Source organism: Peromyscus maniculatus, chromosome 7 (assembly GCF_049852395.1).
Source record: "Peromyscus maniculatus bairdii isolate BWxNUB_F1_BW_parent chromosome 7, HU_Pman_BW_mat_3.1, whole genome shotgun sequence".
NCBI lineage: Eukaryota > Metazoa > Chordata > Mammalia > Rodentia > Cricetidae > Peromyscus > Peromyscus maniculatus.
This window is the reverse complement of record NC_134858.1, coordinates 64,697,196-64,721,055: the sequence shown is the minus strand read 5'-3', so window position 1 is coordinate 64,721,055 and position 23,860 is coordinate 64,697,196. Positions and strand designations below refer to the sequence as shown.

The window sequence follows — 23,860 nt, the reverse complement described above, 5'->3', positions numbered from 1 at the left end:
TTAGCTTCAGTGCAGTCTTTGACTCCTACTGACGGGCGGGGATACATCTGGGTGGGTTGGGTGGCAGAGGACCCTTAGGAACCATCGTGGAACGGAGCAAACATTTCTCTGAACACTGGGCTCTCACTGTTGTCTTTTAATGTAAGGGTTTAGCTAGTTAACTCTGAGGGATTGCTGTGGGTGGCTAGCTGAGGCCTCCATGGATGCCTCCGAGTCTCCTCCCACTCAGATTTTAACCCCAACTCTCTCCGCTGAAATCTAAAAGATGGGAAATCTGAACCGTTTTCTCTAATATTCAGAGCCTCCAATTCCTACAGGGAAGAATTTCAAACAAACCCCTCTTGGCCTGTGAGCAGAGGGAGACTGGTATCTGCTTGGAACCCTCAGGTGAAGGACGGAGCAAGGGTCTGGTTCTTGTTAGAATTCTTGGCAAAGCCTTCGGAGGCACATCTGGAAAAGGAGGCTGCCGGAAAGCCTGTTTAATGAGCCCCCCTCCCCCTTACACGTCTGTTGACTTTCCCCAGGATAGGTCACCGGGACCAGCTTTTCCAGGCCCCATGCACCCCGACATGATTCTTCACATACTCAGGACATACAATGTGTACGTGTCCTGGTTGGCTTATTTTATTTTATTGCCAACTTGACATAAGCTCGAGTTATCCGGGAAGAAGAACCTCAACTGAGAATAATGCCTCCACCGTCAGACTGGCCTGTAGGCAACTCTGTGAGGGCATTTTCCTTGATTAATGGTTGCCGTGGAGAGGCCCCGCCCACTGTGGGTGGTGCCACCCTTGGGCAGGTGGCCCTGGGTTGTAAAAGAAAGCGGGCTGGGCAAACCAGTAAGAGGCATTCCTCCAGGGCCTCTGCCTCATTTCTGGATTCCAGGTTCCTGCCTCGAGCCCCCGGCCCGACTTCTCTTTACGATGGACTGTAAGTGGTAGGTGAGATAAACCCTCTCCTCCCCGGGTTAACTTTTGGTCATGATGTTGAATCACAGCCAAAGATACTAACAAACACAGGCACAAGTGGAGAACCCAGTCTCACCTCAAGAACACAGGGGCCTTTGTCCCAGTGTGTGGCCAGGAATAATTTTAAGATGATCCTGACCCCGTAGCCATTGCCTTTCTGCCTGCATCACATCATTCCTATTCAGAAGCAGGTCTTCACTTCAGGACAGGGAAAAAAAAAAAAAAAAAAAAAAAGCAAAGCCCAAACCAAACCCGAGGCCCAGAGAGAGTAGATGACTAACACACAATTGTATAGCAAATGGGAGTCTGAGCTGTCTACTATGGGTCACACCATCTCTCCACTCCCACCATGTTGCCTCTCCTGGACACCTAAGGTCTTAGATGTGTGCAGGGGTGTGTGTGTGTGTGTGTGTGTGTGTGTGTGTGTATGCACACATGCCATGCACAGGTGAATATATGTATATGCAGGTGGAGGTTCAAGGATGATCGTGAATGTTGTTCCTGAGGCTAGACCACCTCTGCTTTTTGAAACAGGGTCTCTCCCTTGCCTGGAACTCACCTAGTGTGCTAGGCTGGCAGGCCAGTGAGTCCCAGGAACCTCCTGCGTCCACTTCCCCAGCACTGAGATCATGAGCATGCATTCACATTGATGTTTGCTTGTTTGTTTAGCATGGGCTTAGAAATCAACTCAGGTACTAATGCTTATAAGACAAGTACTCTGCTAACGGAGCTTGTCCCCTGCCAGCCCAGCTTTCAAATCTTAGTTTAAATGCTTCTTCCTCCATAAGCCTCTAATGAACCAACCCCGTCCTCAGACTGTTTAGGTTTCTGTAATTAACCGATGGTCCCAGGTCATCTATCTGTAGAGGGGAAAGTGGAGCGACACGGGAGGGGGAGTGGCCTACGAAGCCATACTGACAGTCCTTTATTTTCCAGATGTGGCTGAATAGCTTTGCCAAGAATCCTAATGAGAACCAGATTGCACAGGTTAGTGTGCTGTATTCCTCATCACAACTTAGAGTCAGTTTTGTGTGTTCATTTGCTCCCTATTTTCCTTTCTAGAAAAACTGTAAGCTACAACAGACACTGTCTCTCGCTTTGTACTTCTTGATTTCTATCTACCCAGCCTGGCACTGGGACATACGCAAACAGGTTTGCAAAATACATGACCAAGAGCCAAGGAGGCGGCTCAGCAGGTACGGGCGCTCACCGCACAAGCCTGATACCCAGAGTTCAACCCCTGGAACCCACATTGGAGCCAGATGTGACAGTGCACATCTGCAATCCCAGCATTGCTACAGAGTACCGGAAGCAGAACCAGGAGACTCTCCCAGAAGCTCCTGTACCTGCAAACCTTCAGTTCACAGAGCAACAGGATGAGAGACCATTGCAAACAGGTGATAGTGAGAACTGACTCCCCAGAAGTTGTCCTCTGGCCTCCACACACGATGTAGCATGCATATGTCACACACACACACACACACACACACACACACACACACACACACACACAAAAAAAAAAAAGCATAAACAAACAAATACACAAAGGAAGCATTGCCCCGGCACAGTGGTGATAGCAGACTTCAAACATTCTTCTTGTTTCTTTAGTGACCTGTTGAGGGATTCCTTAAAGAGAAGTTTGGAGATTGTTATGTTTCTTGTGAAAATCTTTTACTAAATACTGAGAAAGCTCCTAAAAAACTAGAGGCTGAAGCCTGCAGCTCACTCAAGACTTCTGCTTGCTGCTGGCCTCAGGAGTGTAAGAAGAGGGGCCTATAAAGGTGCCTCATGCCCCAGGCTGAAATCCAATTATATGGCCCAGCTGTGGTCTGGGAGCTTCCTGCATGGAGGGTTCTCTCAGACCTGGCCTCCATTCACGTGATGTGGGAGAGTTCTAGCGTCTAGATGGCCATCAAAAAGGTGGTTGTAGTTTTCTAGTTTGTGTGGGGAAACTGAGGCCAAAGAAGAGGATGGTGGGTCAGGAATGGGGATTAGTGCCCGGGTGTAACTGGTTTGTTAGCATCAAAGCAAAAGCCAAAACTTAGGGATCGTGCCTCTTTGGCTGATGTCCTCACCATCACCACCCAGAGAATGACTAGCATTTGCCATGTGCTGGGTCATAAAATCTATGCTGGACTCTGAAATGGATACAAAGCGTCTTGAAAGTTAAGTACATACCATAATACAGAGATAGGGAGCCTTACCTTCCAAGAACCTAGTTTATTGGCAATAAAGCTGAATTCTTGAAATTATAACTGGGGAAGACTGTGAGTTTAAGCCAGGCTGCTACACTGTGTTCAGGACAAACTCTAAACACCGAGACTTCTTAGGAGACGTTTGGCCGACAGCACACGCTCCACAACTCTACCTGAGTGGACCTATGACACAGCAAAAAAATGTCTACAAGAGCTTGAGGGCGTGTGCCATGGCAAAGGGCACAGTCTGCCATTTCGGGGCTCTGTGACCTTGGGAAGGTCAGTGAGTCTTCCTCAGATTCCATCTCCTCTTCTGTAAAATGGGATGAGATGGTAATAGGCATAGTTCTCTTGCAAGGTTGTTGCAAGACCAACATCCATGACGCTTTCCCCTGACTTTTGATCGACTAAACAGAAGCTAATGCTATCCATGGTAAAGCTGTACGGATGCGGAATGGTTGTTATAGAAAGGTTATTTTGGAGAAACAAAGTTGCTAGTCATCAATGCTTTTCAAACTCTGGCTACAAACTACAGAAGAATTGGTTTTAGGGGCTGGGGAAATGGCCCAGCGGGCCCAGAATTTGACACAGAAGAGAGAGGACTTGAGTTTGAGTCCCCAGAATGCAGGGAAAACCAGAGAAAGGAGAAAGTATCTATCTGTAGTCTAGTGATTCTACAGCGAGATGGGAGGTGGGGACTGGAGAACTCCTGGACGCCTATAGGCCAGTTAGCCTGGTATACAGCACACAGCGGCAAACAACAGACTCAGCCTGCCTCAGACAAGGTGGAAGATAGGAACCAACACAGGAAATTGTCCTCTGTCCTCTGCACACAAGTTATGGCACACACACACACACACACACACACACACACACACACACACACACACTCATTGCTTTTAGAAGATGAAAGATCATAGAGCTAGGTGAAGTTTAAGAGTTTAAGGTCTTTCCCAGTGCTGACCCCGAGATGACCTTTCAGGGCATTCGCTGGCATTGAGGAAGACTATGCGTTGTTCATTTGGGAAGAGGAGAAGAGTGAAGTCTTCAAAGTTGGGAACAGCATGAGCAGAGGCTGAGGAAATACCAGCAACTTTGAAGCCATAACTTTACAGACCAAATATTCCTCAGATGTGGGTTTTCTAGCATCTGAGGCCTGACCATGAGCTTCTAGGATTTTGTGGGCTGATGAGAGAAGAGATGTTTGTGATATGATTTCAGGGTTAAACCAAATGAACTCTAACCACAAAGGCTCACATGAGCCTGCTCAGCAGGGCAGTGGTCCAGTGCCGCTCAGGAGCAGCCAACCCAACTGGACCAGTCTGGCCTTCCACCCCCAGAAACAAACACGCCAAGGTGGATTCCTCACTGCCCTAGTCTCTGCACAAACCTGACTGTGAGTGAGCACGGAGAAAGAGGGTGAAGGAGGTGGGAGCAGAAGGTGGTGTTTGGACAGCCGTGGAAGCTGGAAGGTCATTTGGTAAAAGCCAGCTGTCCCATTTAGTGTCCCCAGGATCTGCCCAGGCCCATCTTTTATTTTTTTAATTCTTATTTATTTATTTGGTTTTTTGAGACAGAGTTTCCTTGTGAAGTTGTCCTGGAACTCACCATGTAGTCAGGCTGGCCTCAAACTCCAGAGACTTGCCTACCTCTGCCTCCAAGTGCTGGGATTAAAGGCATGTACCAACCACCACCCTGGCCTTATTTTATTTTTTTTATTTGTATGTGTATATACATATATGAGTATAGGTGTCTGCAGAGACAAGAAAAGGGTGTCAGATCTCCTGGATCTAGAGTTATAGGTGGTTCAGAAGTGGGAACCCAACTCCAGTCCTCTGCAAGAGCAGTAAGCACACTTAACTGCTCAACAATCTCTCTAGCTCCCCACCCCCACGTACATCCTTTACCATGAAAATTGGCAGAGGACGATAATGTTCTGAATCACCCTAAAGGGGAGAGTCTCACCCAGTACGTAAGTGAATGTCTTCTGGACACCAAAGGCTGAAAGTGATGAGCAGCCAATGGACAAAGTGGCTTTTGAAAAATCTGTAGAGGGGTAGCAATGTAACTCAGTTTGTGGAATGCTTGCATGGAGCATGCATGGAGCATGCATGGAGCATGCATGGAGCCCTGGGTTCCTTCCCCAGCACTGTCTAAACTGGACATTGCAGGTGGGACACACCTGTAATCCCAACTCTCGGGAGGAAGAGGCAGGAGGATGAGAAGTTCAAGTTGATCTCCTACTACATAGTGACTAGGCCAGCCTGGGCTACATGGGACCCAGCCTAACAACAACAACAAAATCACACACACACACACACACACACACACACACACACACACACACACACTCACACGCACGCGCCCTTATAATCCCAGGAGTCAGGAATCTGTAGCAGGAGTGGGTTCTGGGCTAGCCCAGCTGTATAAGAAGACCTTGTGCCCTAAATCAGACTAAACTAAAATGTATAAAGCTGCTACAGAAAAATAACTCATTAGAAACAACCTTATATGCTGCCAATTTGCTTGTAACTGGCCACTCTCTCCTTAGTTCAGCATCCTTTGCAGCTGGAAAAGTTGGGACATGGAGAGGTCGCTCCTGGAGGCCCCGGAGGAGCCTTTGCCAAAAGCCAGCTCTGCCGTCTCGAGAGTGATGTCTGGGAGTCCCCTTCTTGGCCTAAGGATTCCTGAATGAGGAGGGCAATCACATGCTCCCTGTGGTACCATGCATGTTTCAGACCTGTGGCTTTGGGAGCAGTGCCCTGCTCTGCTGGGCTCGGTGTTTTAAAGTCATTGCCAGATCGGGTCCATCCTGCTCTTCCAGAGGGACTGCCTAGCAGACCGTTATTCACTCCAAGCTTTCTACTGCAACATCTTTCTCTACAGGGACGTGTCTTCCTAGAGCCTGCCTCAGTCCTCACGGTACCCTGGGGTCCAAGCACAGAACCGAGGCCCTCATGACCGCCCAAGACGTCCACCACGGGGTGGACAGATGTTCTGTGCTGTGTATGTGCTGGCTGCACACAGGTGGAAAGGGGTAATAGGTTTAGCCAGTATCTAGGAGGAAGGAGGATCGGGGTAGGTTGTGTTTGTGCAAAGAGAAGCAGGTTTGCCCTAAGAGGGGTACAGCAGACAGGAGCGGTGAGCCCTGAGAACCAAATATCCTCGCCCATAAATCTTCCACCCTCATCAACACACAAAAGCCCCGAGGACAGATCTCCTTTCCTGCCATTAATCTAAGACTGACTGTAGCATTTCCTTGCTTGTCTAAAGGGGACAATAGAACGTCCCTCTGACCCCAAGCAGCCTAGGAGAGATAAATGGGAGGGGAGGTGCGGGCACACAGGTGGCTTTTCACCTGATGACAGAACCAGCTCCTGCCAAGAACCGTGCCAGGGAGCTGCCCACCACCCTTAGAAAGACCCAGTCAGCTGTTCAAAGGTCAGTGAGGGCACCATCTCTGACAACCACTCTGGCGGGCAGGCTCACGTGAGCCATCGTGGCTAAAGCTCACTTGCCCAGGATGCTTGGATGGCCAGATGTCAGGAACACAGCTGTCCAAAGAGGCGCAAGCTATAGCAGGTTCAAGCTGTACACGCCTCCCTTCTGCGCCCATGACCTTGATTAGGAAGGTCATAAGGTCAGGAAAAGAGACCTTCATGACCTTCTTTTCTTCTACAGATAATATGCATGACCAAGGAAAAGTTAACATAAATAACTAAGCTTTACAGCTTTCTTTTACCAAATGAGAAAACCACACACAGACACACAGACAGACACACCACACACACACACACACACACACACACACACACCCCTCTGGAGGCCAATTTGAACATATAAACTTTAAATAATATAGATGGAAAAGTCAAATACTACTAATGACATTCTAGTAATGATTTCTTGGATTCCTTTCAAGCAAATTCTGTCAAGTGATCAATTTAGTAACCTAAAAAGAGCATTGGCTGAGTTCCTTGGAGAGTTTTGCATAATTCTCAAATACTGCGTTATTACTTAAAAGTGCAGTTTATGCAAAAGAGATGCACTGTAATTAAGAATCTATCTGCAGTATTGCACTCTTTTTTTTAAAAGTATTTGTGTATCATTTATGTGTATGTGTGTGTGTGTGTGCCTGCCTGTGTTTATGTGTACCACACGAGTGCAGGTGTCCTTGAAGGCCAAAAGAGGGTATTAGACCCCCTAGAACCAGAGTTACAGACAGTTGTGAGCTGCCTTGTGGATGCTGGGAACTGAAACGTGTCCTCTGCAAGAGCAGTAAGTGTTCTTAACTGCTGAGTTCTCTCTCTAGCCTCCATGTCTTCGTTTTTGAGAGATAATTCAAGTAAAGCAGCTTATCCATGGCACCTTTATGCAAAGTGATGCTCTCTGGTTATTTCAGTCTTTGCTTCCTTCCAAAAGAGGCATGATACTGGGACTCCCTGTGCACCAACCGGGCCTTGCAGGATCGCAGCATGGCTGAGTTCTGAGTTCTGCGTAAAGAATGTGCTTATGGGGAAAATGGAGGAGGAGAGTGTGTGTGTGTCATCGATGGAGACAGAGGAGACCAACCTCAGCCAGAGAAGTTACCTGTTGGGGCTATTACTCAACGATACAAACTATTTAAAAATTCATTTCTGGACAGGCATAGTGGCACACATCTTTAGTCTCAGCACTTGGAAGGGTGAGGCAGGAGGATCAAAAGTTCAAGATCAGCCTGGGTGACATAGCAAGAGTCTATCTAAAATAATAATAATAACTTCTTAAATTGTGGACCCAGAGTCATCTGTCTTGGCATGCCATTGTTGTTTATGAAGTTTTAACTTAATCCTGGAAAGAAAATCTCTTTTAATTGGCAAGTTATGCCTCAAATATCATCTACAATTTCCATTTATTAAGTCCAGATGGTCTCTGGCTTACATTGGCTCAACTTAGATCTTTCGGCTTTACAGCAGTGTGAAAATGATGCATGTTCCATGTCCACATTTGCTAGGATATGATGTCAACATAGATGTCCATCAACAGATAAATGAAGGACTAAAGAGAGGGTGGTGTACAGTGGAATATTATTCAGCCACAGAAGAATGATATTCTTGGGGCTAGGGAGAGGAATCGGTGGTTAAAATACTTGCAATGTAAGCCTGAGGACCCAAGTTCAGATCCCCAGAAACCCACGTAAATGCGAGGTGGACACAGTAACCCACTTGTAATTTTAGCCTCAGAAAGCAGAGATGGGATTCCCCAGAGCAAGCTGGCTAGTAAGACTCTCAACATCAGCAAGCCCTGTGTTTGATTGAGAGATGCTGCCTCAAAGAATAAGGTGGAGTGATCAGGGATGATTCCTGACATCAACCTTGGACCTAAACACACATACACACACACACACACACACACACACACACACACACACACACATACACACATACACACACACACACACACACACGCACGCACGCACGCACGTGCACACACACACACACACACACACACACACACACACACGCACGTACATGCACACGCACGCGCACATGTCCACACACCATACACATATGCATGAAAAATTGAAAAAAAACCCACAATATTCTGTAATTTTCAGAAGAACAGATGGAACTGGATGTAGCAGGCTTTTCCTTTGGGCTACCAGCTCACAAAACCCAGCATAGTGACTTATTATTAATTATGAAAGCTCAGCTTTAGCTTAGGCTTGTTCCTAACTAGTTCTTATAACTTAAATTAACCCATATCTTTTAGTCTACATTCTTTTATGTGGCTCAGTTACTCTGTACTGCCCATCCTGCCTCCTCAATATCTGACTGGTGATTCTCCTTTCTTCTTCCCAGAGCTCTGTCTGTCCAGAAGTCCCACCTATACTGCCTGCCTAGCTATTGGCCAGTTAGCTTTTTGTTAAACCAGTCACAGTGGCACATCTTCACACAGTGTAAAGGAATGAGTCACAACAACTGGAAGACATTGTTATGTGAAATAACTCAGTCACAGAAAGAGAAACTATTCATTGATTGAAATTAATACTGATTGTTGAGGCTGAGAAGGCTAGTGAGATAGAGAGTGGGTGATTAGATAATAGCACCTTCATGGTTAGATGGACGCAGTAAGTTATAGTATTCCTAGAACAATGGGGAGACTATGGCGTATAATGGCGTAGTATATAGCTTATGAATAGCTAGAAAGGAGGACCTCAGAAGCTTCAGACGTAAGTGGAGCTAAGGACACAGAAATGTTAATCCCTTTGATTTCATCGTTCTTTTTGGATACTGTATTTAAAATCATATTATGTCACATAAGTAAATATAATTATTATGTCAATCAACTTTTAATGTTTAAGGAGATTTTTTTTCAAGTGACAACTCCTCTAATTTTATCATCACATATTCATGAATCAAATTATTAAACTGTTTACTCTGTAAATTTGTACAATTAAATTTTCTTTTAATGTTGATACTGGGTTTTAGGTATCCCTAGCTGGCTTCTAATTTATGTCACCAAGAATGACTTTGAATTTCTGATTCTCCCACTACTACCTTCAGAAGTGGGGGAGGGGATTATAGGTGTACACCAACCTCTGTTATGCTTTGCTGGGTCGCCAACCCAGGGCTTTCTGCATGGTAGGCAAGCACTCTACCAACTGAGCTACAACTTCAGCCCACAAATAAAATATTTTCAAGTTGATAAGCGCTTAACTGTACTTTGAATTTTTAGAAAGATTTATTAACTTTGGTATGTGTGTGCTTGTGCCTGTCTGAGTTTATGTGCACCACATGTATGCAGTACCTGAGAAGACCAGAAGAGGGCATCAGGTTCCCCTGGAACTGGAGTTAACAGTCGCTAGCTGCCTGATGTACACTCAGGTGCACAGACATAAAATTAGATAAAAATCTCTTTAAAGCCCTTTGCAGAATATACACAATAAATCTCAAATGAAATTATATACTGAAAAAAGCAACTTAGTTAGCCGGGCGGTGGTGGCGCACGCCTTTAATCCCAGCACTCGGGAGGCAGAGGCAGGCGAATCTCTGTGAGTTCGAGGCCAGCCTGGGCTACCAAGTGAGTTCCAGGAAAGGCGCAAAGCTACACAGGGAAACCCTGTCTCGAAAAACCAAAAAAAAAAAAAAAAAGCAACTTAGCAAAATCCAATACTGTGGCACAAAATGCCACCATTTGTTTCAGATGTTTTCTCAAAGGAGACATTGGGGGCAGCTGGGAGGCTCTACCTAATCTGAGATGTCCTGAAGTGCTAGAACAATCCGGACACAGTAAGAGGAGGAGAGGCTGGCCAAGGGGCCTGTCCAGGTCAAAGGCAAGCGTGGCAAGATCTGTGTCCAGCCAGGATTCCTTGAGGGGAAAAGGAATGAGAAACGGCTGAACGTTGAAGTAATGAGCTTCTAGGAGTGAGGGAATGCAGACACGACAAAACGTGTTGTTTTTAACATCCCCGTTAGCTGATGAATCAACGAAAACCCAACTGCCTTATTTCTGCTGAGTTTTGTTTTCTGCCCACCTCTCCTTTCCTTTGTTTTATTTCCCCCTCCTTTCCAGCGGCCTGAGACTAGACTCCTTCCAAGAAGGTCGTGTCTGAGATGAGCGAGCGATGTCTGCAGCTTGTTTATTTTAGGAAGTGGTTCAAGGAACAGGGCTTGGGGAGGGGCTTAGAAGAGGAGGAAGCCAACCACCCCGAGAGGCAAATAGAGTTCCCTCCCTTCGCCGCCCTTGGTGAGGGGAAGCAGAATGTGCCCTAGCCTTATCTACACAGACAATAACGTCTTTCTTCGTCTTTTTTTTTTAATGTGACTCTGCAATTAAAATTTTCCTTTCTACATTCTGTAGCATGGTTATGTGCTCAGAGCAGAGAGTGTTCCACACAGTTTTAATTGCTCCATCTTAGCTTTCTGTCTTTAGCTTCCACACACTCGCATGATGCCCTTTAATGGTCTCCGTGTAGGAAGTAAAGAATTGTCTAGTCAGAGAAGTACCAGCTGAAGCAGTGGCGCCTAACTCAGGTTCCGGTGCATCTGATTCCACAGCCACTCCTTCTCAGCACAAACTGCCACCTGTGCCGTGTGGGTGGCTTAGGAGCTGGCCATGCTGTTTACCTGCGTCACGATATCACATGGCTTATCTTAGCCACATCAGTCCTCAAATACCCACTGGCCCTTGTGTGGGTTTGGGCACATCCTGTCCAAGCTGTAGTCTAGAGAGACTCTAGAGATTACAAAAGCCAAGGGATTCTTAGACTCGTTATTCAAAGGCTTCTGTTGCGTTGTGTTATGTCTAGGGACCACAGCTCTTCCTATGTTCCAAAGATGAGGGATTAACTTACCAGTAAACCAACTACTGTGACTGAGAATTACCCAAGCAGGTCTGATCCCCTTCTGTAGGCTCGCTGGAAAAGAACACAAAGTATTTTCCCTCCTCTTCTAGGGGGACCTTTGTGTCTTGCAAGGCTGGGCTTCTCTTGCCCCAAGAGGAAGCGAAAGGACCTTCTGTTTTCTAAGCACCTGGAAGCTTAACAAGAACTCTTAGAGGAAGAAAGGCCTAGGAGGGGGTTCAGGGCCTGGAGAGCATTCAGGGCTATAGCATCTTTGAGTAACAGGCCTTTCCAAAGATGTCTGTGGTGGCAGGGCCTTGCAGAGTGGCTTCCAGCTAAGGGGAGGGTATCTGGGCACTGGGCACTAGAGCATGGACTAGAATTTGGAAAGGATGCATATTGTCAAGAACTGTTCTCTGAGGCAAACTCCATGAGTTCAGCTGAGCCTACATGCAAAAGACCATGAAAGCCGGGCTTGTTGGCTGTTGACTTTCCCTCATAGAGTGGGGAGGGTCACGGGACCCTCCTGAGTGGCCATCAACTCTTTCCAACCAGTTATATAGAATTCTGCCCTATTGCATCCAGCCTGGGGGAGGGGCTAAAAGTACAAGGAGAGACTGGGGAGGGGGCTGTAGTGGGTAGCCATTCCAACCTTGATCTGGAAGTTCCAACCCCCATTGAGGCTTCAGTAACTGTCATGCCTACAAGGCGGGGCCAAGAGAGGACCCTGAAGATGGGAGATCTGGATGTGCCGGCTCTCTTGGTTCCTGGACCCTGGACACTGGAGATAGACCGAGCAGAGTTCTCCAGAGAACACCGCCGGACTGCGCTACACCTTTCCCAGACCCTACAACCTACCTATCCCTTCATTTGTAAGTTACGCCACTAAATAAACTTCCCTTTTAACTATGTGGAGTGGCCTTAATAATAGAGGGCTCTATCTGTGCAGCTAGGAGGAAGCTACCTTTCCCGCTGGGTGCACACCTTCCGCAGTGGCTGCTCTAGGGTTATCCACAGTCCTGCCCATAACCCCTCTCGCACACTTTGTAAGTAACCCTCATGAATGCATTAGTTCCCAGGATGAACTTTGGTAGAATTGAATTTGGTTTGTTATCAGGACCTTGAGAGGAGGGGGGTGAGATGTTGCCTGGGTACTCCCAAGTCTGGGAGAAAGTTCTCTCCACAGTGTATAATTGGCGACAACTTTCAACCCATTCACATCAGTCTGGAAAAGTGGAGCCATGACAGACCAGATGCCCTTCTCAAAGTTTCCAGGTTGTAGAGATTTCAGAGTTCTGTACAGAGGAAGAGAATATGTCTGCAGAGTAGCTGTTGGTGGAATTTTCTGTGCTTGCATTGGGCGGGGGGAGTAGGGGGGTAAGAACGATTGAATTTGACTTAGAAATTTCATGAAATGCATCATTTCTTATAACTTTGGAGCAATTTATACAAGTTATAAAAATAATAATCAAGTTCTGAAGTAAGATTTTTCTCATGCTAAGTAAAGCAAGTCTATACATATTTTGGCCTACATACATGTGTGTGTGTGTGTGTGTGTGTGTGTGTGTGTGTGTGTGTGTGTGTGTGTGTGTGTGTACATGCACACATGTATAAATCATCCCTTGGAACTGTTTGATCTATAACTGACATGATGTCTTCATTTGTTTTCTATTATTGTGATTAAACATCATGACCAGAAGTAACTTGGGGGAGGAAAGGGTTAATGTGGCTTTATAGCTCTGAGTCACTGTCCACCATGAGGGAAGTCATGGCAGCCAGGTACTTGGTGACAAGAACGGAGGTAAAAACCATGGAGAAATGTTGCTCACTGGCTTGCTCAGCCTGATCAAGGTACCAAGTCATTCCTGTCACCTCCCACCACACAGGACTCTCCTCCAGATTGCTCTCTTTTTAGTATGTGTGCACATATCATGTGTATACATGTGTGCACATGCATGTGGAAGCTAGAGTTAGATGTTAAGTGTCTTTCTCCATTACACTTTTCCTTATCTTTGAGATAGGGCACATCACTCAGTGTGGTCTCCCTGGATCCAAAACACCCCAAATACACAGACAGACACACACACACACACTTACAGCCCTTGTATAAGACCATGGTCCACACATTATGGTAGGATACACACTCAAATTGATGAAATTTAAGTAGCCATTCTTTTTACAGTCCTCTTTCATTTCCTGGGAATGAGAAAATCTCTACCATGCATTTCATTGCATGAGTTTGGAATTAGACTGTCTGGAATATAAATTCCTCTACATTAAACTGGAGCCTATGAATAGCATTCGACCTCTGTAAGTTTCAATCTCATATCAATAAAATGGGACAAACAGTGCTCACCTCTAATGAGGTCACATAGATTAAATGAGATGGTGCTTATGAATGAACAGAATTCAGCACCAAATAATTCTTCAGTAATTTGATCTATTATTCATAATATTAGTTGTCATCAAAACCAACCAAATACCTGCATGGTTAAACATGAGCAGCCAGGTGAACTTGACCCTGTGTAGAAATGATGATGTAGCATCCATATTTATATCCAATCACTTTCCATCACTGTGATAAAATACCTGAGCTAAACAATTTGAAGAAGTAAAGACCTATTTTGGTTCATGGTTTTAGTCCATGGTCTGCTGGCTCCACTGTTCATAGGCCTACAATAAAGCAGAAATTCCTGGTATAAGGCATGGTGGGGCACAGCTGCTCACCTCATGGTAACTGGGTAACAGAAAGAAAGGTCTGGGTACAAGATAGTCCCCTCCCTAGTGACCTATTTCCTCCAATCAGCCCCCACCTCCTAATAGACAGTTCAGCCATGAGCCCATCAATGCATGAATTAATTGATGGAGTTGGTCATTATGATCCAATCATCCTTCAAGCCTTAAACACATGAACCCTTTATGGTGGCGATGACACTTGTTAATCAAACTATAACAGTGTTGTTACCAAAAGTCTTGAGGCATCACTGAGATCACAGATAAATGAGTGTGAACAGCCAGGTGGCTGGTCTGGTAGAGGCAAGAAGCAGACACCAGGGACCTCTGACCTCGGAGCAGGAAGTTCTGTGTTTATCTGGTGGGTGTCTCTAACCCCTACCCAGTCTGTGTCCAGAAGAATGGAGTCTAAATGGAGCACAGAACATTCCAGGCATTGACCGAGATAGGACAAGTGTGACTGAGAGTCAGGGCAAAGGCTGGCACCAGGTACCCATGAGTGTGCCTGTTCTTTGTCCCCATCGCCTGCCTGCTGGGAATTCTGCCCACCATCAATGCAGTGGGTGTGAGCAGCAACCTGTCAAGGAGAAGCATTTTTTAATGTTTTTTTTTAATGTCTTCATTAATTTAAAAAAATCATAGGCATTATGTAAAATATATTTTAAAACCAGAAAATGGTATATGATCAAAAAAGAGCAAGGTAGATTTCTCCTCACCTAAACCACACCCTCTCCAACACACACATAAACATGTTTATAAACTTGTGTTCTAGAAGTTTTGGAGGGTGTTTTGTTTTGTTTTGTTTTGCTTTGCTTTGCTTTGTTTTGTTTTGAGACAGGGTCTTTCTGTATAGTCCTGGCTGTTCTGGAACTCGCTATGTTGACCAGGCTGGCCTCAAACTCACCGTGATCTGCCTGATTCTGCCTCCTGAGTGCTGGGATTAAAGGCGTGCGCCACCAGGCCTGGCTAGTTTTTTATTTATTTATTTATTTACTTACTTACTTCTTACTTACTTACTTACTTACTTACTTTAAATTGTATGTGAGTGTGAGTGAGTGTGAGTATAGGCACAGTGACACTCACGTGTGGAGGTCAGAGGACAGCTTTGGAAATCAGCTCTCCCCTTCCACCTGGTTGAAGCAGGCTCTCTTGCTTCTGCTGCTTCCCTGAGCTTCCCAGGCCAGCCAGCCTGCAAGCTTCCAGCTGACTCTGCTGTCTCTTTCTCATCTTGCTGTACAAGTGCTGGGGTCACAGATGTGCACCACAGTACCCCATTTTTTTAATGTGGGTTCTGGATAGTGAACTCAGGTCATCGGGCTTGCACAGCTAACACTTTTACCCACTGAGCCACCCCCCACCACACACACACACACAGAAAGTTTTCAAACACACGGTGTAGGAGCACAAATAACATGAGGAAGCCCCATGTACTTGAAATCCGCCTTCAACAGTTACAGCATGTGAGAACCCCGACCAAAGCGATGAGCTCACAGTATTTTCCTAAAACTGCAATGACTCCACCAAGCAAGTTATTGAATGTAGAAAATTTCTGCGCATTATTTAATTATGTATTTTACTTATTTGTTTTGAGGATTTTTGTTTGTTTGTTTGTTTGTTTGTTTGTTTGTTTGATAAGACAGTGTTTCTCACTGAGCCTGGAGATCACCAATTTACTTAGGTTGTTTGGCCATCAAAATCTAGGGCTCCTCCTGTCTCTGCCTCCCAGCACTGGGGTTAAAATTGTTGACACTCCCGGCTTTTTATGTAGGTTTTGGGGATTGAACTCGGGTCCTTAAGCTTGCATGGCAAACACTCTACCAACTGAGCTATCTCCACAGCCCTCAACTTTGCAATGTTTCTGTCATGAATACAGATTATTGGTGCTTCCTAGCATACAGGGAGGTAAGAAGAACGAAGAAAAAGAAGAGAGGAAGATTGGAAAGTGCTTTGGTGGGCTGGAGAGGAGATTGGGGTGGTAGGTGGAGAGAATGGGAGCAGGAGCAGTATGATATGGGTGGGGCCCATGCAAAGTCAGCTCTTCTGGTCTCAAGACATCTGGTCCACATGTCAGGTTAGGCCCAGGCTAAAGGGCACGGAGCACGGGGCTCCCACACCGTCCTCACAGAACCCCATGGCAGGAAGAGTGCCTAGCGAGTCAGCGTATGTAAAAATACACCCCGTCGCCCAACTCTAGTTTCTGGGGAGGGGCAGTGAGAAGCCATGGCATTCTGACACCTTCTCAGAGTCATACTGCTTTGGCAGGGCCTCCTGGCCTGGGGCTGTTGGTTCAAAAATGCTGCATCTTTGGGATTAAAAATAACTCTGGGTCTAGGTTGGCTGTTTGCCCTCTTCCAGAGTGATTGAGTTGGGAACAATGGCCGATGTCCCCTGGATTGTGTTTCCACTCAACCACCAAATCTACTGCCCAGACAGTCACACTCCCATCGTGGTTTCTCTACTGAAGAAGGAGATAAAAGAATGGAATTGGTGCTTCTCTCTGGTAGGGAAGCTATAAAACCCTAGGGGACAGGCAAGCCAATGCCATTAAAATAGCCGCAGTGATCCTGAGAGAAAGTGACAGGCCCTTTATCAACTGTCAAACACCATGTGAATAAAGGTTCCCCTGCAGCATGGGGGGGGGGGGGTGAGGGCCCTGAGGCCTGGCTTGTCCTCAAATAGCTCCACGAATTAAGATACACCATTGAAGTTACTTCCTTCAGACTAAAAGACCTGTGCCCTCCACAAGTCCCGGCACACGTGGCTGGAGGGCTGGCACTGATGGTTAGATGGATGGCAGACCTTCTCAGGACCATCTTTGCCATTTCAAAACACCTTAAGATCACAGGCTGCTTCCATCTGCATTCCTATTTTTTCGGCTAAAGAGCCACAGGCAGGTGTCATTAGTTTTCTTTAGAGTGTTGAACTCACTGAGGTACGGCTGTGACTAGAACCTGTTCCTCTTCCTGTCATAGCCAGTTAATGGTCAGATCAGTGGCTTAGCCCTGGGGAGCCTGGGGAGAGTAGTGGGACAGCTGGAGAAAAAGCCACCCCAGAACCTGCAGAAGGATGGCCGGGAGAGGAGCTGTAGTCTAAGGATGCACTTCACAGCGTCACTGGTTTCTTTGTGAATCCTTCCTGCCTCACAAGGAGGCACAACTACAAACCCTACCCTCAAGGCAGCATAAGGGATTCCCCCGGAGGTCCAGCCATGGTAGCTTTACCAAGTGTTGGGAGCACTGTTGAGAGACACAGCTCAGAGATTATCGATGTTGGCCTTTGGTGTCAGTTCAGGGCAAGCTAAGCCATGTACTTCAAGGTTTACCATCCCATCCTACACCACCTGGAGTCCACAGTAAGGGTGCTGATGGGAACGGCTTACATGAAGAAGGCGGAGGAGGAGCCTCAGACCACATCAACCCTTGATGCCTTGACACAATTCCTCCATACACCCCCAAACATTATCTCAGCTCTGTTTTTATTGTCAAGACAAGCTTGGACACACACCCTCTCTTCGCTTCTGGATGTGTTCCTACATTCATTCATCTTTATCCTGCCTTTGTCCACTTTTCCAAGGAACTCCCCCCACACACACACTGTGTCTTCATCCCACCAGCCTGGTGTTCCCTCCTTCCTCACATTTCTCCATCTCCCCCTTTTCCCAGGGATACTATCTTCACTTGAGGGAGCCTCCTAGACCATCTGCACGTGGAGGCTGCACCTTCCACCTCCTCCTTCACCTTCATTGCCAAATGCCCCAAGCCTGAGGGTGGGTGGGCTGGTTAATTGATTGATTGATTGATTGCTATAAAAACCACCTCCACCTTCCCACTTCCTCCCAAACTTACTCTGCTTTTGAACCCCAGCACAAAAGATTCCTTATTTTTGAGCCCTGGGCTCTGGCCAGCCCTGGAGCCTTGTCCCTCCAGCCCACAGATTGCTCACCTGCCTTTTCCCTCGGGTTCCCATGCCCTGCATGACCTCAAACACCCAAGTGTTCTCTAAATTCTGAGCTTAACTTACCCCAAGCCTAGAGGAGAGTTCCCTGGAATCTACAGCTTGGTCACTCCAAACCGAGGGACCTCGGGATCCTCACAAAGCCTCTGATTGCCCCTATAAGGTGGTGGTAATGCTACAGACCTCACAGAGTTATCATTAAAAGCAGTAATAGATATCAGGTGTGTGCCTTAATACTCACTATTAAACTTCTTCCTATTAAATGACTAATGGGCAGGTGGCATGCACATAATTGATACACTAGACAAAGGGATGAATCACATCCCAGGTGAGATAGCAGGAGAGAGCAAGATTGCTTTAAACTATGTATGAGTTGTTTATTTCTAGAATGTTCTGATTAGTATTTCCAAACCTCAGTTAACCACATACCATTGAAATTATAGATAAGGGAGAGCTACTGTACTTCATTTGGCCATCAGATTATTAATTGGATATGACTTCACCTTCTAACAAATTTTCCCTTAGCAAATCCCAACTCAGTGCCTAATATGCAAAGGGTACGATTTGAAGTGTTTTAGAAGGCCTAATTATTTGAACCCTCAGGACAATACTATGAGGCTTTCTCATGTCACAGAAGAGTAAGGCACAGAGCAACAGTGACCTGCCCATGGTCATAGAGTCGACTGGATTCTTGCTCTTAGCACTTGCTCTCCAGCTGCTTGCTAAGCTGACTTAACTACAAAGATGTGAGTTGGCTCTCACTCATGAGCGAGCTCTGAGGGCACTCAACAGTGCCCACACTGATTTCACTAAAACTCAGCCATGGCTTTTATTTTTTTTTAATAATTCTTTGTTTCTTTATACACTTAGTAGAAAATTACAGACTATCAAGCATGATCCAGGCAATATTATGTGGCGAGAACCAATGATACAAGCAAGATGGACAGGGCCCCTGCCCTCATGTCACCGCCCATACCTTGTAGTGGCTGACAATCCCTGGTATACATACAGTGGGGCTTAGCAGCGCTCTGAGGAGGAACATGGACTCTATCTTCTCTCTCTGGTCATCCAGCCATCCCCTCTACAGAGGCCAGGTGGGGACCCAAAGTCTCACTAGAGGGCACTGTTCAGTAGGGCTGTTCCAGGCATTAGCTTCTGTGCAAGGAGAGCGGTGAGGGGCAGTGTTGGGGTTGTTAGGAAGATCTGAGGGTGCAGTGGGGCCGGAAGGGAAGTGCTCTCAGTTGAACAGAGAGGATGCCAGACCAGGAAAGAAGCACACTGCCCCGGAAGGGACCTTGTCTGGCTTCGGTGTCTTTATCAAGCACCGGACAGGGCCCCTGCCTGTGTCCACACTGGTGGCTCCACCAGACTGCTGAGGCCTGGGGACTTACACAGGTAGATTTCAGGCTCTGTAAAAAGACAGCTGCTGCAATGCTGGCTCCTCCCTCCCCACCCCTGCCCCCACCCCCACTCTTTGGGCATCCCTTCTCCTTCCCCAGAGTCTCCCATGGAAAGCTGAGAACAAAGTCTGGTGGAGAAACACCTGCTTCAGGCAGGCTTGCAGCTGTCTGGGGTACACATTTCAGAGTGTCAACACGTGAGTTACAAAAGTTAAAAAACAGGGCTGCCATACGATCATAGAGTAAATATTGGCATTTAACTCATTAATGAAGGAACCAGTGAGCACCTAATGCTGATGCCAAACCCATCTGAGAAACTGTGTGCATAGAAAAGAAAAGAAAAGAAAAGAAAAGAAAAGAAAGAAGAGAAGAGAAGAGAAGAGAAGAGAAGAGAAGAGAAGAGAAGAGAAAAGAAAAGAAAAGAAAAGAAAAAAGATAAAGATGTGAAGTAGTTTCTAATGCTGGTTATGTTCCTATAGGGTTAATAAACCATACATAATCTATCCGGCTAAAACCATATGACAATTAACATGCAACTTCCCACTGTCTGGGGCAGGGTGGGGGTTATCTAATAAAGTAGAGAGACAAGTGAAAGACAGGTGTTTCCTGTAGAACACTGGAGACCCTTCTCAAGGTGCTGCAGAGACCACTCGGCAGGAAAGAGTGCCTGTCAACCTGAGCTCAGAGCCCCAAGCCCACATGGAAGCAGGACACAACAGCACAAGTGTGTATAATCCCAGCACTCCTCTATGTGGAGATGGGAGGAGAGACAGGGGACACCCAGATGTTTGCTGGCCCCCTAGCATAGCTTACACAATGAGGACTCCCCACCCAAGCAAGGTGGAGAGGCAAGGATTGACACCAAATGTCCTCAGACCTCTACATGAACTATACGGCATGTGAATACCCTTCCCTCTCTCCCATATCTCTCTTTCTCTCTCTCTCTCTCTCTCTCTCTCTCTCTCTCTCTCTCTCTCTCTCTCTCTCTGTCTCTCTCTCTCTCTCACACACACACACACACACACACACACACACACACACACACACACACACACCTTCTGGGGGGTCCTATTCAGCAAAGCCTCCATGTGACTTTGAAAAGACATCCTATACTATCTTTGGCTTGTTGCTAAGTTCTGGAAATTTTTTTCTCAGTAATGGCAAACATCTCTCTGTCTGAGATTACCTGCATATTTATTAGCTTTTTGTCAGGTTCAACCTATTGGAATTAAAACCTTTTGAAGGTATAAACTCTCTATCATGATGAACTCTGTGTCTCCACATTCTTTAGTTCCTGCCCAGGCTGGTAAATATTTCTTGACATGAACCAAATATTAAAACGGCTTTCTTTCAGTTGAAAAAAAAAAATTTTTTTCAGGGGCTGGAGAGATGGCTCAATGGTTAAGAGCAATGGCTGTTCTGGTTGCTCTTCCAGAGGACCTGGGTTCAATTCCCAGCACCCACATGACAGCTCACAACTGTCTGTACTTCCAGTTCCAGGGGATCTGACACTTTCATACAGACATACATGCAGGCAAAACACCAATGCACATAAAATAAGTAAATTAATTTAATTTTTTTTTTCAGACACTCTACTTTGGTCATCTTTCCCCCTCCCTTGATTCTTCTCAGATACTCCTTACCTTCCTGCTCACCCAATGTTGTGTTCTGTCTCTCTCAGAAGGCTTTTATAACCAAAATTTTCTTATTGGAGGCAGAAAAAAAAATAGTAGCTCTGTGGGATGAGCAGAGGAGACGCACATGAAAAGATTTAGAAGTCTGGTGCTGATAGTCTCACAGCTTGAGTATGCTTAGTCGCACCCCTAACCAAGAAGCTATGTGCAATGGGTGTCTGGCGGGGAAAAGAACAGCAGTTTTTGCTGGGCAGTGGTGGCGCACACTTTTAATCCCAGCACTCGGGAAGCAGAGGCAGGAGGATCTCTGTGAGTTCGAGGCCAACCTAGTCTACAGAGTTCCAGGACGCCAGGACTACACAGAGAAACCCTGTCTCAAAAAAAAAACCAGAAAGAAAAAAAAAAGAATACCAGTTTTTTCCAAATGAGTGTCACTGGGGCATATCAACCACACTCTAGGGTAGATCCCATGCCCAGGCATAGTTGGCCAACACAAAATGGATTCCATATCTTTTCTTGTGTGTGTATTTTATTTTGGTATTTTTGTCTTGTTCATTTTCTTTCTTTCTTTTTAGTTGTTTTTCTGTTTTATTTTCACTTTTTTATTTTGTTGTTTTTCCTGATTTTCTTTCTTTTTTTTAAGAGAGAGAAAGAACATTTAATTAGGTGAGTAGGGAGGCAGGGAGGATCTGGGAGGAGTTGGGGGAGGGAAATGAATATAATAAAAATATATTATATAGGGCTGGAGAGATGGCTCAGAGGTTAAGAGCACCAACTGCTCTTCCAGAGGTCCTGAGATCAATTCCCAGCACCCACATGGTGGCTCACAACCATCTGTAATGAGATCTGGCGCCCTCTTCCGTATACATAATAAATATATATATATATAAAGATTGTTGGAGCCCACCGAGGTATCTAGCAAGGGGGAGGTCTTTTGCCCCTCCTTTGGGCATTGTTATAAAAAGTCCTTTTGAATAAAGTTCTGGGCTGGTGGGTTTTGACCCAGCCCCTCCGGAGGCTATCCTGTGCTTCTGTCTGTTTCTCTCCTCTATATTTCTATCTATATATTCCTCACGGCTCCCTGCTCAAGAGTACCCTAGTCATAAAAGGGACTGGTTCCCCCACAAAAGATTTTTAATAAAGAAAATTTTAATGACTAAAATGGCAACATCTTATGTTTTACATGCCACAAAAGAGGTTGTGAAATCAGAGCAGCCTTGCTGAGGGCTTGTTTGTGGTAGATACTGTTCTAAGCATTGTGTATATTAAATCATGTATTCCCCACAACTTCATGTAGAGAATTCAATATGGGATAGGGTGTGGTTTAGTTGGTAAAGCACTTTATAAGCAAGCATGAGATCAAACCCAGAGTCCATGTAGAAAGCCAGGCATGGTAGAACATGCTTGTAATTCCAGCACCAGAAGCAGAGACAGGAGGATCCCTGAGGCTTGCTGGCCAGCCCGCCTAACTAGATCAGGGAGCCTCAGACCAGTGGAAGACCCTGTCTCCAAAAACAAGATGGATGGCTCTTGAGGAACGACACCCGAACTGACCCCGGCCTTTATGGAAGCTGCACACAGACACACCTGGGAAGAGAAGGGAAGAGGAGAAGAGATAAAACATCCAATGACTTGTCAAAACACATACCTAGGTGAATAGGAGAGAAGAGATCTGGGCCAGGCAGACTCTTCCTAACCATAGACATGCTTATGATCTGTGGATGACTTGTGAGTTTCCAAGCAGAAATCCATCTAGGCTGGAGACAAGGATGCCTTCCAGAGGAGTTGGGAGGCAAGCCACACAGGTTGTCCCCCTGGGAGAGGAAGGAAGATCTGTCTGTCCTCTGCTGTAGTTTCTGTGCATCAATCACACATTCCTATCTCTACCCCATGGATCTAAAAGCTCCCAGTGCCCAGTCCTGGAGCTCTCCAAAAGGACTATGTGTCTGTTGTGGTGGGGTCAGGGGACAGACACAGACCTTAGCAAATGCTCTTGCCTTTATTGTGGGAGCGATGAGCTGGCTTCATTGGCCTGGGACTCCCCCAGTCTGTACTAACCTAGCGATAGCAGGAAGGGGGTTGGTGACTCTTGATTGACAATGTTCCATGACCTCACATTCACCAGGCACCTGCTGCTACTGCCGCAGCTTAAGGAGGGGGCCCTGTCTGCTGCTTGGGCAGGGCAACGGGGCAGCCCTTGAATACTTTATTACACAGACAATACCCTGCACCTGGTTCTGCCCGGAAGCCTCTGGGGCACACAAGCTCCAGGGACCTAGCAGTGGGTGTGGACAAACACAGGCCTGGCCTTCCCTTTCACTCTCCCACCTTCTCAGAGTAGCAGGTCCACTGCAGGTGGTCCCATATCTGAACTCTCTACAGATTTCTGGTGTTCTTCTTGTTGATGGCCTCACAGAGCTGCCCCAGCAGTGCTAGTGAATAGGTCTAGTCCAGAGACCCCCGGCATGCTGTCTAGAACAAGAAGAAAGAGAAATGGAGAGCGTGACTTGGGTTGCCAAAGTTGTGGTAGATCTGTGTGGGTGGAGAAGAAATTTTATAGGGTGCCCCCAACCCTATGAGATGATCCATTAGGAGATTTCTTGGCAGTTCTGGCCTAGAAAGAAGCAGCCCATTTCCCACAAGAACTCAACCCACA

General features: G+C 46.3%; 1 long non-coding RNA gene across 1 annotated transcript; it reads left to right on the top strand.

Moving 5' to 3' along the window:
• The first annotated feature begins 662 nt into the window (after positions 1-662).
• Positions 663-6,036, top strand: LOC107401463 (uncharacterized). The gene is made up of 4 exons (XR_013052799.1): positions 663-937; positions 1,905-1,955; positions 2,031-2,365; positions 5,715-6,036. It is a non-coding gene; the product is annotated as an uncharacterized LOC107401463 (long non-coding RNA).
• The last annotated feature ends 17,824 nt before the right edge of the window (positions 6,037-23,860 follow it).